The sequence below is a fragment of the Rhinolophus sinicus genome, linkage group LG05 (assembly GCF_036562045.2).
Source record: "Rhinolophus sinicus isolate RSC01 linkage group LG05, ASM3656204v1, whole genome shotgun sequence".
Lineage (NCBI taxonomy): Eukaryota > Metazoa > Chordata > Mammalia > Chiroptera > Rhinolophidae > Rhinolophus > Rhinolophus sinicus.
The window spans coordinates 111,621,635-111,640,025 of record NC_133755.1 but is presented as its reverse complement, the minus strand read 5'-3'; the positions used below and the strand labels follow the sequence as shown (position 1 = coordinate 111,640,025).

Genomic DNA, 18,391 nt, shown 5'->3' with positions numbered 1-18,391 from the left:
TAATGTGTCTTTTGAAGCAAAAATTAATATAAGACCTGGTCTTATTTTACTACAATGTAAGACCAGGTATAAAATATAATATAATATAATATAATATAATATAATATAATATAATATAATATAATATAATATAATACCGGGTCTTATTTTACTATAATTTAAGACCAGGTATAATATAATATAATACAATATAATATAATACCAGGTCTTATATTAATTTTTGCTCTAAAAGATGCATTAGAGCTAATTGACCGGCTAAGTTTTATTTTCAGGGAAAAACGACATTGTGCAGGTAATGTTTTAGGTGCTGAGACTAGAATAATGAACAAGACAGACAAAATAATAACAATTCTTAAAGAATGGAAGGAACATTAAAAATACATATTAACTTATTTAATTCTAACAACTCTATAAATAACATCATCCGCATTTTACAAATGTCTAAAATCACATAGCTAGTAAATATCAGAGATAGACTTTGAACCTAGTTAGCCTGGCTCTAGAATGTGCACTTTTAATCCCTACTACTTTACCCACCAAAGGCAAAAAATAGAGGCCATAGGATGGGCAGCCTTTATCGTTAGCCACAGGAGCACTAGGCAAATTACTCAGTCATCCTGACACTTTTCCATATTTGTAAAATTAGTGGGATTCACTAGATGAAGACAAAACTCTCTTCCAGCTTGGAGAGTTTATTATTGTAGACCTTGATGGCAAAGGCTGGTACAGGTTAACTGGATTTAATGAAATCAAGTATGGAAATAATATATATGTATATTACATATATAATATGTATGCTAAATTATATATATACACATATATATGTATATATGTGTGTATATATATATATATATATATATATATATATATATATATATATAGTATAAAAAGGGACAGTAGTTATTCTGCAGTGGCTCCACAGGTGGCAGATATACAAATGTACAGATAGATTATCAATAGTTTTTATGCACATGATGGCTTTCAGATTCTTCTTTCGTTTTGAGTTAGTGTGTTCTAAAACTAAGAAGGTGATCCAATAATAGCTTAATATAGTGGTTCCCCATGTATGGAGACCTGTTTTTTCCTTTTCGTTGATGATGTGTGTGACATGCTGTTTCCATAACAATCATGACATATAAAATAGTTGAGTGTTTTTTTAAAAAAATAATTCTGCAAAGTTGTTTTTGCAGCAAGAACATCTTGCCAGTAGATTTACCAGAAGCAGATGGTACTAGAAAAACAGAGATGACATAGCAACAATTCAAAAATACCAAACCCAAACATTGTTTTTTAAGACTACAGGACATTTAATCTTAGAAAGTACAAGGATGTGACAGGACTCTAGAATGAGGGGTGACTATTTATGCTATGCTGCCCTTGATTTTTAAAAATCCTCGTTTAAAGAAACTGGTTTTTAAACATTTCTTATTTCACGATATTTAAACACAGCATCTTTAAGATTCTACAAATGGAACTGATAGGGAAATTAATAAGCAAACCTAAAATGCAGGGACGTTAAACACAGAGCTCAAAGCAAGGTCACTGTAGCACATTCTTAGTAAAGAAACCATTCTATGACAAGATTCCAGTTCATGAGGACTCTTAAATAAAATAATAATAATAATAATAATAATAATAAGCAACAATTAAGATTTATTGAATGATTACCAGATGCCAGGCACTGTGTTAAGTACTTTACATTGATTGTCTTATTTAATCCTCACCACAACCCTCTGGGGTAAATATTAGTTATTATTATCTGCACTTTATAGATATGAAAACTGAGGCTTGGAGAGGTGAAATCACTTGCCAAACATCCCATCCTTAGCTGTGGTAGAGCCAACAGGGATTTGAGTGAAGGCATTCTGATTGCAAAGCTGCCTCATTCAGAAAGCACTATACTATATACACGATGGGTAAAATCAAACAAAAAGGAAAAAAAAAACAAAAAAACTCCACACCAATTATTGTTCTAAGTTGGTGCAAAAAACCAATGCTCAGCACTTGAGATACTTTTCTTATCTAATTTTCACAGTAATCTTATGGGGTAGGTATTACTACTGTATTACTACTATATCCTCCTTTTATAGATGAGGGAGCTAAAGCTTAAAGAGGTCCAGTAACTTGCCCAGAGCCACACATTCAGTAAGTGATGGATGCAAGAGTTGGATCCAGGTCTGTCTGTCTCTGAAGCCCCAATGTTATTCACAGGTCCCTCAGGGGTCTCAGAGAACACCCCACACAGATATATATTGCTCTCTGTTCCTACCCTTGGAGGAGCAAACTCGCCTCCCACCTTCTTTTTTAGGGCAATCACCCCAAACACCCACCCTTCAAGGTTTCCTTCCACTGGCTGACTCCCAATTTCTATCCAAACAAGGTGAGTCCTGAGAAGCTTTCCTTGCTGCTGTCCTCATCCCCTCCCCAAGTCTGGGTCCCTCCTGAGTGCTCAAAAGCAATTTAGGCTTACCCGGTTCCAGTATTCATGCTCTCCTGGAGTCATCTGTTTACTGTCAATGTTCCCTCTCCAAGGTTCTGCCACACACACCATCCAACAGTGATTATTTTTTTGTCTCCTCAATGTCTAGCTAAGTGCCTGCTTAAGGAATGCTGATGGATGGATGAATTAAGACTGACCTCTGAAGTCCTGTACAATTACCAATATCTACTGAACGCCATAATTTGAAAGCACACGCACACACACGCACACACACACACCACACAGTGTAACATATATCAGTGAATCTACAGTTCTATACTTAAATGAAATGGACAAAATAGTACTTACTATTAGAATGAAAAATGACAATTGATAAAGTCTCTCTATATTTTGAACAATAACAGATTTTTCTTTGTTTTTTGAAAGAGCTAATGATTATTTTATAATTATAATGAACACTAATATTTGTAAAAATGGTCTGCATCTTCAGGTACATTTTCTCATTTAATCCTATGGTCAGTTGTGTGAAATAGGTACTATTAAATATTTTACAGTAGGATAAGCTCAAGGGTGATTTATTCAAGATCACACAGCTAACAAATAAAATTGCTGGGAATAGACACCAACTCTTCTTAGTACAGTGTTCTTTCCACTAAGTTACCTATGAAGACATAGAAATATTTAAAATGAATAGCCAAATAGTCCTTGGTTTAATCATATTCTAAAATACCCTTTTAAAAATCATTTTCAGTTGGCACAGGCAAGATGCAAACGTGGCAAGCCCCAGCAAAATCACTTAAAGCTGCTTTAAATTAGGCCCAATAACAGTGATTAGCCAATACTGAAAGATGCTTGTTGAATCACAATTATCAAAGATGCTTGTTGAATCACAGATATCAAAGACCTATTACTGTTTGCCCTTTTACTAAAAGTAAATTAACTAAAATTCCTTTGTTTCTTTTTTTTTAATTTATTGTTTAAATTTATTGGGGTGACAAGTGTTAGTAAAATTACATAGATTTCAGGTGTACAATTCTGTATTACATCATCTATAAATCCCACTGTGTTCACCACCCAGTTTTTTTTTTTCTAAAAAGGGTCATGCAGATGTTAATACACTGTATTTTAACAGTTTACTCTAAATGATATGAGCAACTTTAAAGAAAATCTTAAGCAAAATAGACCTTAGATTACGACGGAAAAGCACATTTACAAGTCTCAACAATGCTACTGTTACCATTTTAACACGTAAGTTAGTAAAAGGCATACTGTATCTGCTGTAAAGTCGTGGGGGTGGGGGACGCTCTAGGACTATGTTCAAAACACAGGGCCTAGGGAAAAGAGCTTTAAAAAAAAAAGTAAAGATATTTGTTTCACTCTTTTAGTGGCCAGGCCACGCTGACGAGAATCGCCCCCCACCCCGAGCCACGTGGGGTTTTCTGCCTCCTCCCGAGAGCTTCCTTCCGCTGTACAGGCACCAAAGAAAGTGACCTCAAGGTGGGGGCGTGTCCGGGGGCGGGCCAGGGTGACCTCAGTCCTTCGGAGACCCGAGCCCGCAGGCCTGAGCCCCCCGGCTCTCTGCCGCGGGGTGCTGGCCATCCCACACGTGTCGGAACGCCCTGGAAGCGCGGGCCGTGCAGCCCCGAGAGCAGACGCGGGGGAAGGACGGCCCCGCTCCCGCCTCGCCACCCGGGGACTGCAGCGCACTGCCGGCGCCGCCCCAGCCCGCCTTTCTCGGAACCCCGGTGCGCCCCGGGCCGTGCGGGGCTTCCTTGGGACCTGCGTTCCCGGCCCGTTCCGGTCCTGATCGAGAGCAGAAATGTGAGCTCTGCCCCGAGATAAGGCTTTTGGCCAGTGTCTAACCCTAACTCACTATATGGCTCGACACCCACCCCCGACCCCCAACACACCGTCTTAGCCATATGTCAACATTAATAAGAGCACCCAGTCGGTGGTGCCCAGTAAGGGGTTCTCTGTAAGGTATTTGTATATATATAAAGTGTATACTCTTACCTGCAATCACAGGGCCTTGGGGAAAACTTGCCTATAACCAGGGGTACTTTTGGAGTCGTACTTCAATTTGCCTTTCTTTCTCTCTGGGCATAATAAAGTTCAGCTGACATTATTTGGTCCTGGAACACTTTCGGACCATTTTGTTACCTTAGTCATGTTTGGAATGTTGGTTTTTTTTTTGTTTGTTTTTTTTTTGTCACTTTCCAAAGCAGTAAGATTGACGTACTAGAAAAATGAAAAAGTGAGATTTTAATCAGGAGCTATAGTTTTTATAAGCTTCTGTGGAAATGTTTGTGGTCATCTTAAAGAATTTCAGTGTCCAATATAGTGCTGAATACACACATATATAACTATAAAAATTACTGTTTAAATTGTAGTAGTCCATATTTTCAAAAAGAATAATTCAATTGAAAGCATATTACAATTTTATTGTATAAAGGTACTTAACGTTTGCAATGTAACATTTTAATCAATCGTGCATATTTCACAGATAACTTATTTTACTAAACCGAAATTTGATACTTTCTCCTCTTACCAACATCCACTTTTCATTTTGACCTTTCTTTCTTAGATTAGGTGTTAACTATAATTCTGGATTCCAGGTAAAACTTTCAAATACTGAACTTTTGTCTTTAGTCTTTGCTTCCTTCCCTCTTGTTACTAAATACCATTTCTTCATAGTTTCAAAAATTTGCCATTCCTGTTAAAATGCTTATATGCCTTAATATTACCTTCAAAAATGTGCAAGCCTAAACCATTTAAGGCATACTCTGCTACAGAAGGCATGGAAAATAATAAATCTAGTGTGGCACCCTAATTTTAATCTGAAATAACAGTGTGCAGTTAATATTACTATGCTACACAAGTATGGCTGATTGTAGGAATCTAGTTCCAAAGAGAATAGTCATTATTTAATACAATATTTCCAAGGAAATAAGCAAGAACAGAGATATTCACATTGTTTCTATAGCGATTTTTATTGGTACTTCTTCCATCTTTATCTTATTACAAACATGGACTAGCATATCAAGATAATTTTATTCCACGTGTATATGATTGAGCAAGGGCACTAGGAAAATGCAACGAGAAAAAAGAATTTGTGAAAGGAGAGAAGCTAGACATACAAACATTATAGAAAAGGCTTTTGTTGCTAGAAAAAGATTTGTTATGTGTATTCTAGGGAAACTTACATGGCCTAGTTTCTTTCATGAAAACTATCTCAAAGTGAAAACTAGAAACCTCTTAATGAACATAAAAAAAGTTGATTTTTAGAAGTTTATGTCTATAAAGTGTGGTGAAACAAGAAGACATAAGAAGGCTATTTCAGATTTCTTTTAATTAAAAAAAGGCATTTGGATTGTGAGAAGTAACTGAAAGCTAAGACTAGAATAACTACATTCTACAATGAAATACACGTTTGCCTTGCACTGCTTCCCAATTATTTTATATGTTAGTTTTCCTGTTCAATTTGATTGTAGATCCTCTCCAAAAGGAAGTATTTCTTTTGCACATTCTACAGAGCTTTGCTTAGCGCTGGACATATAGCAGGTTCTCAAATATTTATTAAAGAATCTACTGGAGAAGTTGCAGGGATGTTTTACACACGGGTGAAGAGACATAATGATCTAGTGATTAGTTGTTTTTTCTTAAAAGAGGTTCTTCTTTCTTCAAGACTATTTCTGAGTCTACCCTGGGTTGCCAACCAAAAAGGCCTTATCCCGTTTCGCTCTAGACTTATGCTAAAATTCGGTTACAACCAATAGGACGACAGAAAATGAAGCTATTTATTTAAATGCTATAGGCCATTTTTGAGCAGCAGTGATTTCCCACTGGGTGGATAACCTTGCTGATGTTGTAGAGGTTACTCTCTACATGAGATCATGCGGAAAGATTGAATTTGAAAAATTCTTTTTAGGTTTCTCATGCTTGCAATCAAATGAGTGCATACTGGAAAAAATGTACCAGTAGGGTGACACACACTCACGGTCCTTTTAGTGTAATAAAACTAAAGTTAAAAGTAAGACAAACTAGGATTGAAGTCTACTCTCAACTTGAAAACTGGGTGTCTGGGGTACCATGGGTGAATGTGTGATACACACTTCGATAAAAGCAGCTGGCTTTAACTGGAACAAGCCAAGAGGCCAGCCCAAGGCATATTCGTCGGGCTCATGGACACTGAGTTGAACCCCAGGGTCCGCTGCCCCAGGTCCCGGGCCTGGTACACCTCTCCAACCAGGGGCGCGGAGGAGCCAGCATCGGGCCGGTAAGCGACAAGCAGAGGAAACAGTTCAAGAGGTTTGTCCTGGACATGCAAGAGGACAAAGCTGAGGACGGGAGGTGTATTGTGGATTTAAGGGATACCCCAATCTCGACACCATCTTCACAGATAAACCAGGAACGGTAGAGGGGAGATTCTGAGGGTCCCCACCCAGCCGTCCCCTCGCCGCCCCCCGCCCCCCCAGCTGCTGCTGAGAGTAATTCATACAAAAGGAGGGCTCGCCTTTGCCTCTGGGAATCCCAGGGACCGTCGGTAAACTCCCACTAACCTACAACCCAGGGATCGCTCGTCCCCACCCTCTACCCCTCGCTCTCGTCATCCTCGGGGTGGAGAGGAGCATGCGCGAGGCGACAAGTGCTTTTTAGTGAGCTGGGCGCACATCGCCCACGGTCCCCGAAAAGGAGGGGGAGGGGACGGCGATTGAAAGGGTGCCCGGTGGAAGTGGCGCGGGGTAAACTGGGAAAGTCGTGTCGTGTACTGGCTCCGCCCTTTCCCCCGAGGGTGGGGGAGCGCCGTATATAAACGCCGTGGTCCTCCTCAACGTTCTTTTTCGCAACGGGTTTGCCGCCAGAACACAGGTGAGTGCCGGGCGTGGCTCCCGCGGGCCAGGCCTCCCGCAGCGGGCTGCGACCCTAGTGTGCCGTTCCCTAGTGCCACGCCACTGAGCCACTTGGCGATGTTCCTGACCCTAAATTCGGGTCGTAAGTGGGTGGGAGAGTTCGAGGCCTTGCGCTTTCTACAGGCGCCCCGTCGCCTCGTGCTTGGGTTGAGGCCTGGTTTGCGCGCCGTGGCTGCCGCGTGCGAATCCTGCCGCACCTTCTCGACTGCCCGGTTACCGTGAACTCGCCGGGTTTTGAATTTTCATAAAAGGCACCTATGGTTTTTTACCGTCGAGATAGTTTAGCCGAGGATCTCGACAGGGTGGGCTTTTTTTACACTTGTGGGGTTCTCGGGGCGGCCGCGAGGAGCGGAGGGCGGCGGCGGGGTCCTCCATTCGGAGCACACGTCCCGCTAGTGTCCCGCGGAGTGGGCCGGGCGGTTCTGGTGCCAGGCGCCCGCCGCCGTGTGCCGCCGCTCGGCACCAGTTGCGTGCGCGGAAAGATGGCCGCTCGCCGGCCCTGTGCAGGGAGCTCAAAATGGAGGACGCGGCGGCACGGGAGAGCGGGGCGGGTGAGTCACCCGCACAAAGGAAAAGGGCCTTTTCCTTCTCAGCTGCTGCTTCCTGTGACCCCGTGGTGTGCCCGGCACCGTCCTGGCACCTCGGTTTCTTCTCGCGGCCTTTTGAGCGGGGCTTCCTCTGGTTGGGGGAGGGGACTTAGCGATGGAGTTTCTCCACACTTGGTGGGTGGAGACGAGAGTTGGGCCAGTTTGGCACTGGTTGTAATTCTCCTTGGAATTTGCCCTTTGAGTCTAGATGGGGGCATATTCTCAAGCTTGTGGTTCGGTAATTTTCAAGTTTCCCCCCCTGTCCCCAATTTAGGTGTAGTGAAAACCACCGCTGAATCTAACCCAAAATGGGAAAGGAAAAGACACACATCAACATCGTTGTCATTGGACACGTAGATTCCGGCAAGTCTACCACTACTGGTCATCTGATCTACAAATGTGGTGGGATCGACAAAAGAACCATCGAAAAATTTGAGAAGGAGGCTGCTGAGGTAGGTAGTAACATAAGATAGTTAAACTAAGCTGAGTGCCAACAAGTACATTAAATGGTAAAATTAGTAATCTATAGATCTGCGTGTCATACTAGTTAAGATATAAGCCAATGTTTGCATGGAATCCGCTTTGTAAGCATATTTTGAGATTAAGGTAAAGCTACCCAGATTTAGCAGTGGTAACGTGGAATCTAGCATTTCTGCTAAATATGGGAGTTAGGAGTTTAAAGCTGAAGTTTACTTGTGTATGTTACCAAGTAACTGTTAATCCTTACAGATGGGAAAGGGCTCCTTCAAGTATGCCTGGGTCTTGGATAAACTGAAAGCCGAACGCGAGCGTGGGATCACCATTGATATCTCCCTGTGGAAATTCGAGACCAGCAAGTATTATGTGACCATCATCGATGCCCCAGGACACAGAGACTTTATCAAAAACATGATTACAGGCACATCTCAGGTTTGTGGGCTTAACCTTGAAAATTTGGGGGGGCCTGTCTTCTACATTGGGTTCATCCTTTGAAGAGCATTTCTTTAACAGCATGTGGCCTTGTTTTCTTTCAAAGGCTGACTGTGCTGTCCTGATTGTTGCTGCTGGTGTTGGTGAATTCGAAGCAGGTATCTCCAAGAATGGGCAGACCCGTGAGCATGCCCTTCTGGCTTACACACTGGGTGTGAAACAACTAATTGTTGGTGTTAACAAAATGGATTCCACTGAGCCGCCTTACAGCCAGAAGAGATACGAGGAAATTGTTAAGGAAGTCAGCACCTACATTAAGAAAATTGGCTACAACCCTGACACAGTCGCATTTGTGCCAATTTCTGGTTGGAATGGTGACAACATGCTGGAGCCAAGTGCTAACGTAAGTGACTTTTAAGACAATTGAAAGAGCCCTGGAGAGGGCAGGATTGGCGGTAACACTGACAATCTTGTCTTTTAGATGCCTTGGTTCAAGGGATGGAAAGTCACCCGTAAAGATGGCAGTGCCAGTGGAACCACACTGCTTGAAGCTCTGGATTGCATCCTGCCACCAACTCGTCCAACTGACAAGCCTTTGCGTCTGCCCCTCCAGGATGTCTACAAAATTGGTGGTAAGTTGAACATTACTATCAGAATGTAACTTGAATAGTTTGCTGTAATTCCTTCATGTGATAGTTATGACTGTGCCCTAAACATTTTAGGTATTGGTACTGTCCCTGTGGGCCGAGTGGAGACTGGTGTTCTCAAACCCGGCATGGTGGTCACCTTTGCTCCAGTCAATGTTACAACTGAAGTAAAGTCTGTTGAAATGCACCATGAAGCTTTGAGTGAAGCTCTTCCTGGGGACAATGTGGGCTTCAATGTCAAGAATGTGTCTGTCAAAGATGTTCGTCGTGGCAATGTGGCTGGTGACAGCAAAAATGACCCACCAATGGAGGCAGCTGGCTTCACTGCTCAGGTAACACTTCAAAGTGACATGTTTTTACTTACTGCCAGAGCCTTAACTGTCTGAGAGTCACTACATGTAAATCTTTTCTCCTAGGTGATTATCCTGAACCATCCAGGCCAAATCAGTGCCGGATACGCACCTGTGCTTGATTGTCACACAGCTCACATTGCTTGCAAATTTGCTGAGCTGAAGGAGAAGATTGATCGTCGTTCAGGGAAAAAGCTGGAAGATGGCCCCAAGTTTTTGAAATCTGGTGATGCTGCCATCGTTGACATGGTTCCTGGCAAGCCCATGTGTGTTGAAAGCTTCTCTGACTACCCTCCTCTTGGTAAGGATGACTATTAAGTGTGATTAGAAATTTTACTTACAGTGAAAAGCATTACTTTTGTGTACCAAGTGTTTCTAATGATATAAATGTTTTAACAGGTCGTTTTGCTGTTCGTGACATGAGACAGACAGTTGCTGTGGGTGTCATCAAAGCAGTGGACAAGAAAGCAGCTGGAGCTGGCAAGGTCACCAAGTCTGCCCAGAAAGCTCAGAAGGCTAAATGAATATTATCCCCAATACCTGCCACCCCAGTCTTAATCAGTGGTGGAAGAACGGTCTCAGAACTGTTTGTCTCAATTGGCCATTTAAGTGTAATAGTAAAAGACTGGTTAATGATTACAATGCATCGTAAAACCTTCAGAAGGAAAGGAGAATGTTTTGTGGACCATTTGTTTTTTTGTGTGGCAGTTTTTAAGTTATTAGTTTTTAAAATCAGTACTTTTTAATGGAAACAACTTGACCAAAAATCTGTCACAGAATTTTGAGACCCATTAAAACAAAGTTTAATGAGAAACCTGTGTGTTCTTTTGGTCAACACTGTAACTTCCCATAGTATTACTTAGGTAAGATTTAGTTACCCATAACCTATTTCTGGTGTTACATCTGCTGAAACTAGAATTTGATAATTTGGGGTTAACATTTTCTGGGTGGGAACTTTGGGTTTTTTCACCTTGTTTTAAGGGGAGGAATCATCTGTTTACATAAAGCTATGGGAGGGGGTCTGTTGGTGCAACACTTATTAATAGGTTAGGACAGATAAGAAAAGAGGAACTTGATGTGTAAGCTACTTTACAAAGGCCAAATTCTGTAATAAAGTCCATGTTGCATATAAAATTTTGTATAGTTAACATCAATATTGAGTAAATTTGTTGGTATGTCAAATTTTAGTTTTTCAGTTGAATGAATTCTCACATTTACAAATAAATACTGAGGTAGTTCAAAGAGCCGAAAGTAAATGAGGGTTAAGTAATACTGAACACTGTCTTGCTACAGTTAATTGTATACAGATTCTAGGAAAAATAAATGATACTGGAAGTTGAGTGTGTTTTGTCACTTAAATATTTATACATCTACTTCACTATACAGTCTCAAGGTTGGGTGAAGAAACTGCCACAGGAAATTAAACCCAAAGTTGAAAGAGTTACAGTGGCAAATTAGCCTAAATGTGGAGGGAAGGACCCATTTGAGGCTATGAATGTAGGGGAAGGTTGTAAGTTGATAATTGTAGAAATTTTGCCAAGTGATTAAAAACTGGAAAATAATTGAAAGGTAATGTTAAATTGCTAAAATTTGATGGACAGGATGAAAGCACTTTAAAACTAGGGTAATTTTGGTAATTGAAACGTGGATTGCAGGCAGTGATTGGTTTCAAAGGGGTCATAAGTTCAGTAATTTACTTCCTTGGATGTAAATGTCAGCCATCTAGTGTAAATTCTGGTTTTTGATAGCTAAATCTGTTCAGAACACTTGAGAAACATTACATGAGTCTTTGAAGATTTAAATTCTGTATGACACTTTCATACATAGAAGCTTTGTATAGAAGGAAATTTTTTGATCCCGCTGAAGTGGCAAAAAGACAAAACCTTGTATATTCTGTAAGGCAAATGTATGCTAAGTGGAATGTGTCCTAGAAATAAACGCCATAGATGACAATGATTTTCATATTAATTCAAAACTCATTTTAATAGTGAAGTGCCTTAACTACACTACCTGAGGCATTGATAAGGGTTGTAAATTATAAATGTTGAGTCAACTATCTTACCCCTTAAGTTTTTACAAGTATGTTTGCTTATGAGACAAGGTAGGTAAGGTTCTTCTAAAAAGCTAGCAGCCAATAGCTGATACAAAAGCAAACCTGACACAGCTGTTAAGATTTACTACCGTGTTTCCCTGAAAATAAGACCTAGATGGACAATCAGCTCGAATGCATCTCAGCAAAAAATGTAAGACAGGTTCTTACTAATTTTTGCTCCAAGAGACACATATTGAGTTGATTGTCTAGCTAGGTCTTATTTTCGAGGAAACGGTAGATTGACGTCCCCCTCCTCAAGGTTCAACTGCAGAGAATTTCTCCCAGTGTAGGGAAGGGTAGGAAGGAGCAGGACAACCACCAGAATCCAGGAAAAGTTTTGTTTACCTAATTGCATACTTCAGAGAACCCACTAAGCTTGTCAAGACAATTGTCTGGTTTGAGCACCACCTACTGGTGATAACCACAAATTAGTTTACAACAGGAATTTTAAATTCATTGACAGTGTTTTACTTCAGCTGTACTGAGTTTGTACACTAACTGCATTTCCTTGTTTTAATTGATTAAAAGCAGTGACTGAATTTCTAAAATTAGCATATCAAACGTGCTTAACCTTAAACCATACTAAATTCCCCAGCTGCTGTGTTCTCCATGTTTGTAAAGAATCTCAAATGGGATCTCGTTGAAATCTGTTCCAAGGAATTTGATGATTTTAGAATATGAAAGAAAATGGGGGAGGCATTCTGGTTGAGGCTGCCAGTAAGGCATCTTTTTAAAAACTATTTTGGGCAATCCAAAATAAATGGATTTTGGTCATTTCAGAACTCAGAATGTATGTTCTTTCCTATAAATCCTATTGACTTAACCTCCCAAATCTCAGATGGAACAAGAACCTAATCTAGTTGTGACAATTTATTCTGACCTAACATTCAACCCAGTCTTACTGCATTCTCCATGAAGAATGTTGACAACTGTCAGTAGACCAGAATTATTACCTTACTAACGACCTTAGTGACAAAACTTCAGGTTTTAGTGCCTAAGCATTTAAATCTTCCTGTGGTAATTCCAAAAAATTTCAATTTGGATTCTGATTTTTAAATATCCCTGGCTCTGATTAGCCTTATCTGCAGCTCACAAAATTTCCCCATGGCATTCAGTACACAACTTGAATCAGTCTCTGAATATTTGGTATTTAAAATATTTTTAGATAAATGTAAATTGATAAATTTTGCAGGAAAGTGTTAAATGTTTAAATTGCTAAACTAGGTTGACAGGTCGAATGTAGCAAGACTGGCAACTGCAGAAACAGTTTTTTCAAGAACATGGGAATACACCTGATTATTTGAGTTCAGGTTCTGCCCAATAAAGACTATTTACAAATTAATAGTGAAGAGTTCTTGATTTTCAGTAATTTTCAGTATGGAGTGTAAAATTACTGAAGAATATTACTTGTACTATGGATTTTATTTATGTTGGTAACTTTTTTGCACCGAACTCATGCCAAAACAAGTTTTCCTTTGGCTGCAGTATTCACAATCCCTGAAAAGGGAAATTCTAGATCAAGGGTGACAACTAGTTTCATGAGTGTCAAGAGGGCCTTACATATTTTAGATTGATAGTCAAATGTTCATTTGTCACCACACAAACTGCAGAAATACAATTAGTTGAGAAAGTTGCATTTTGGAACTCTGTGGGACCCATATCCTGAAGGGAATGGATAGTTTGAGTTCTAGATCCTGCTGTGGGAAAAGAGCATGGCGTTTCAGATCGGGGGGTGGAGTGGGGTGGATTAACACATCTCCCCACTTTTTTCTATTTATCTTTCTGAAGTTTTCTCCCTGATCTGGTTTTGCTTTTCACAACTACTTTTTTCACTTATAAACTCATAGTTTCTCTCATGCAAGTGGCATCAAAGCCACCTCCATTATTTGCAGGTCTCTAGGAACTTCCATGACTAGTTAAAACTAGAATTGAAGCCAAACTATTGTAAATACACTACTTGCTCAGCCAGTAGTGATTTAGAAGTACATATTAACTTTGTTAAGAAACTGCCTCATTGCTCTTGAAAGGTTGTTGACCCTTGAATCAATGGAAATCTCTAAGAGGTACCATATGATTTCGCTCTTTGTTTTCTAAGTAGACAGGCTGTAGTCCAGCAGTCACCAGCAGCGATGAGTGAAATAAGAGGAGCATTGTCATTGACCTTGGACTGCCTTTAGTAGGTCCCAGAATCTCTTAAGTATTTAGAGCTCAGTTTGGTTTCTATGGGAAAGACATAATGACAACAAAGATAACGCTGCATTACTGTTACAATAATTATGTCCTAAGTAAACAAAGATTAGAAAACAAGAGATTTAAAATTTCCCCCACTTTTTCACTAAGATTTACATACACTAAAATTCACCCTTTTAAAGTATATAGTTCTGCAAGTTTTGACATGTATGCAGTTAATCAAAATCAAGGTATAAAATAGTTCCATCACTGGCCCCCAAACCTTCCCTGTGCCTCTTTGTAGTCAACATCTCCGTCTACCCTAGTTCTTTGTAACCACTGATTTATTTTCTGTCCCTATAATTTTGTTTTTGCACCAATATCACCTGGATTCATACAGTATACGTATAGCCTTTTGAGTCTGGTTTCTTTCACTTAGCATGATGCACTTGAGATGCATCCATTTTGCACATACACATATATAATCAGTGATTGTTCTTTTTAAATGGATGTAAGACAGTTTATCCATTCCCAGCTAAGAGACATTTGGTTGTTTCCAGTTTGGAACAATTACGAATAAAGCCACTATACACGTTCACATATAGGTTTCTGTTTAACTGTATGTTTTTATTTTACTTGTGATAAATAGCTAGGAGTTGGGACTGTTGTATCATGTGGCAAGTGTATGCCTTACTTTTATAAGGAACTGGCAAACTTTTCCAAAGTATCTGAACCACTAGTAGTAAGTTAATTTTTAAGTGAAGTTTTAAATTTTATTTTGCTATGAATCTTTTTAAGGAAGAAAAATAATTTAACTGCTGCTACACTGAGATTCTGTAGGACAGTGAAGAACTAATTTGTTATTTAAAAAATCGTGTCACTGTGTCAGGCACTATTTTAGGCAGTAAGGATAGAGTTGTGAACAAAATGGACACAGTTCTTGCCCTCTGAGTTTATAATCTGGTGGGGAAGATAGATATTAACTAAATTAGATAATTCTGAGTTGTGACAAGGTTATGAAGGAAAAGAGACACTATGAGGGAGAAGAGTAAAATGATCATAATTTGGATTGGCTAGAGAAGGAATAGCTGAAGCCTGAAGCATAAGTAGCAGTTAATGAATTGGAGAATAGAAAACATTGTATTACTTCTTAGACATCTCAATATATGAGGCTTAACTTGGCCTCCTAACAACTACATAGAATCAGAAAAATCTAGGAAGAAAATCTAAAAGCCTTTTAATCAAACCCATTGAAATCACCTTTGAATACATTCATTCATTGAAATCTTTGCATTGATGTGTATGTCATATACTGGAGGGCAGAGACATCTCATTGAATCCTCATAACCTTCATGGGTGGCAGGTACTATACCCCTATTACAGATTACAGACAGGTATGCAGAGAGGCTCCTAAGTCATCCCATTGCTGGATGAATTTTTTTCTCGATATTTATTTAAATTTGCCTGCTGGTAACAATCTTTATTCCTAGGCTCTTCTCTAGAATAACTGAACGACACCATTCTCTTTTCTACAAGAGCCACCAATTTACTTGAAGACACCAATCAATTCCCGTTAGTCACATCTGAGCTTAACACTTTTCAGTTCCTACAACAGGTTCTTAGCCCTAGGCCACATGGTTTCTAGATTCTTTCCAATCTGTTCTTCCCAGTGTATAGCTTTTAAAGTGTTTTCAACAAAATTAAATACAGCTGTGGATGCATAAAAGACTGATCTCTTAATCTAGAGTGTGCTTTTATTAATGTGACCCAAGAGATAAGTCACTTTATTTGGACCCTTAGTTTCCTAAATTGATGCATTTCATCATCTACCTAATGGACATAACAATCTCTAAAGATTGTTGAGAGGATGAAATGAGCTAGTGGATAGATTCTAGCTCAGTATCTGGCCTATTGTAAACAGCCAATAAAAGATAGTTTTTTATCATTACAGTTGTTTGGAAGATCACAGTTGCTTTAAGCAACTCCATTGTGCTTCTGGATTATGGTGAACAAACATGCGATCTTTTTAATATAAATTATATTTTAAGAAGATACCCTTTAAATATTTTGCATGGTTAATTTTTTTCTGTACAAATACACCTTTTATTTTGGAGTAACTTTAGATTTATAGAAAAGCTGCAAAGACAGGATGAGTTTCCACATACCACTTACTAGTTTGTTTCCTGTTATCATCTTACATTACCAAGGTACATTTGTCAAACTAAGAAACCAACATTGATATGTTACTGTTACTCTCCAAACTTTATTCAGATTTTGCCTTTTTTTTTCTATTAATGGCCTTTTCTTGTTCCAGGATCAACTCAATCCAAGACACCACTGTATGGTTAATTTTAAGAAATCAAATGTTGGGAGTTTACATGTATCTCTGGTATAGTTCATCTTGTTGAGATATTTTTTAATCTTGAGCCTGCTGTCTAGCAGGTTAAATAAAAATGTGGGCTTTTCCATTTATATCTCTGATACGTGTAGTTATGTTTCTGTAGTTTTACTTAAATTATTGGTAACTACTAAACAAACGAGGTCCCAAAACAGAGACCTGTAGCATTGCACTAGAGAACTGTTCTTTCATTATTGTCCAGCCAATTGCAAATTCACCTAATACTATAATCTAGGTCATATTTCACCATTTTAATCACAACATAATCATGATGAAAAAATTATCAAATGTTTGGTAAAAGCAAGGTGAAATAGGTGATAGCTCTAAATTTACTTTCTTTGGGCAGACAAAAATACTTTGCTGTGCCACTTAAAGTTACTAAGGTCAAGGTGGGAGTAAAATCTTTGTACTACGTAGGAATTTAAATTTTATGTTTTAACCAATCATGGTTTCCCTAAGAGTTCAGGTAGTTGTGGCTTTTTGTCAAACTTGACACTCAGAACAGATCAAAGCAAAGAATATGCAGTCTGGATATTGCCTTTAACACAATTTCTTTGAGACATTGTCTAAAATATAAGTTATTGCTTGTATAAAGTAGAATAGATTTAAAAATAGTCAAAAGTAGATAGTTTTGTTTATTCTAGTGAGAATTACTGGCAGCGAAAGCTGACAGAAGACAGTGTGGTGTGATCCTGCAAGCGTAGTTTCCAGAGGTTAAAAGACAGATGGCTAAAAAAAAAAAACCCCACAAAATATTCTACTTCATTAAGTTTTCAGTAAAATCATGTGATTCAGGAAATATCCTCATTGGTGTTGTAATAAATTGTAGGTTTGCCACACAAGCAAGTTGAGTTCCAGTGCTGTCTGGAGTCTGAGGAAGTGGTTCTCTCAGCCTTCTAGTGACGGCATCTGCAACATTTTCTGAGGCCTGGGTTGTGACCATTGAGGTTTAAGGGGTACATCTATATCACTGCACAAAAGGAAGGGCCTGACACAGTCTTGACCTGCAGGCACTCACTTAGGCTACTGTCATATAGTCTTTCTCTTTTCTTTTTAGATCTTTATTGGGGAAGAGAACAGGACTTTATTGGGGAATGTGTACTTCTACGACTTTTTTTCCAAGTCAAGTTGTTGTCCTCTCAATCCGTTCAGCTTCAAGTTGTCCTTTCAATCTTAGTTGTGGAGGGCGCAGCTCAGCTCCAGGTCCAGTTGCCATTTTCTAGTTGCAGGGGGCGCAGCCCACCATCCCTTGTGGTAGTGGAACTGGCAACTTTGTGGTTGAGGACGCGCTCCAACCAACTGAGCCATCTGGGAGCTCAGCGGCAGCTCAGCTCAAGGTGCCGTGTTCAATTTTAATTGCAGGGGGTGCAACCCATCATCCCTTGCGGGACTCAAGGAATTGAACTGGCAACCTTGTGGTTGAGAGCCCACTGGGCCATTTGGGAATCGAACCGGCAGCCTTCGGAGTTAGGAGCATGGAGCTCTAACCATCTGAGCCACAGGGCCAGCCCTATTGTCATATATTCTTGATTGACCCTTTGGACTTCCGTTGAGCTTCCTACAGAATTCTGCATAGAGCTGGCAACTGTTAAATGTCTAGTGAGAAATAAGGTAGTTTTTATTCAGTTATGGTTGTGTTCAGAGAACATTTTCTCATAGCTAAGTCTTTATGTCAAAGTTAAGGAACGCATCTCTTGGAAATGTTTCTCATATTTTGTATAAATGCTCATGGGTATTTTCTTCAAAGCTCTAATACCTGTCTCTGAAGTCTGCTGAAATGCCCCCCTCCTTTTAGGTTATTCTTTGTCAAATCAGAAATACAGAAAATTCAGTAAGTTTCCTTTCATTGTTTGAAATAATGGGTGTGTACGTATACACACACACACAGA

At 39.6% G+C, this 18,391-nt stretch overlaps 1 long non-coding RNA gene across 1 annotated transcript; it reads left to right on the top strand.

The window, feature by feature from the left end:
- Positions 1–7,080: 7,080 nt before the first annotated feature.
- Positions 7,081–11,183, top strand: LOC109456828 (elongation factor 1-alpha 1). Its single transcript, XR_012496645.1, has 8 exons — positions 7,081–7,309; positions 8,212–8,389; positions 8,667–8,846; positions 8,953–9,249; positions 9,328–9,478; positions 9,569–9,825; positions 9,910–10,144; positions 10,243–11,183. It is a non-coding gene; the product is annotated as an elongation factor 1-alpha 1 (long non-coding RNA).
- Positions 11,184–18,391: the final 7,208 nt, after the last annotated feature.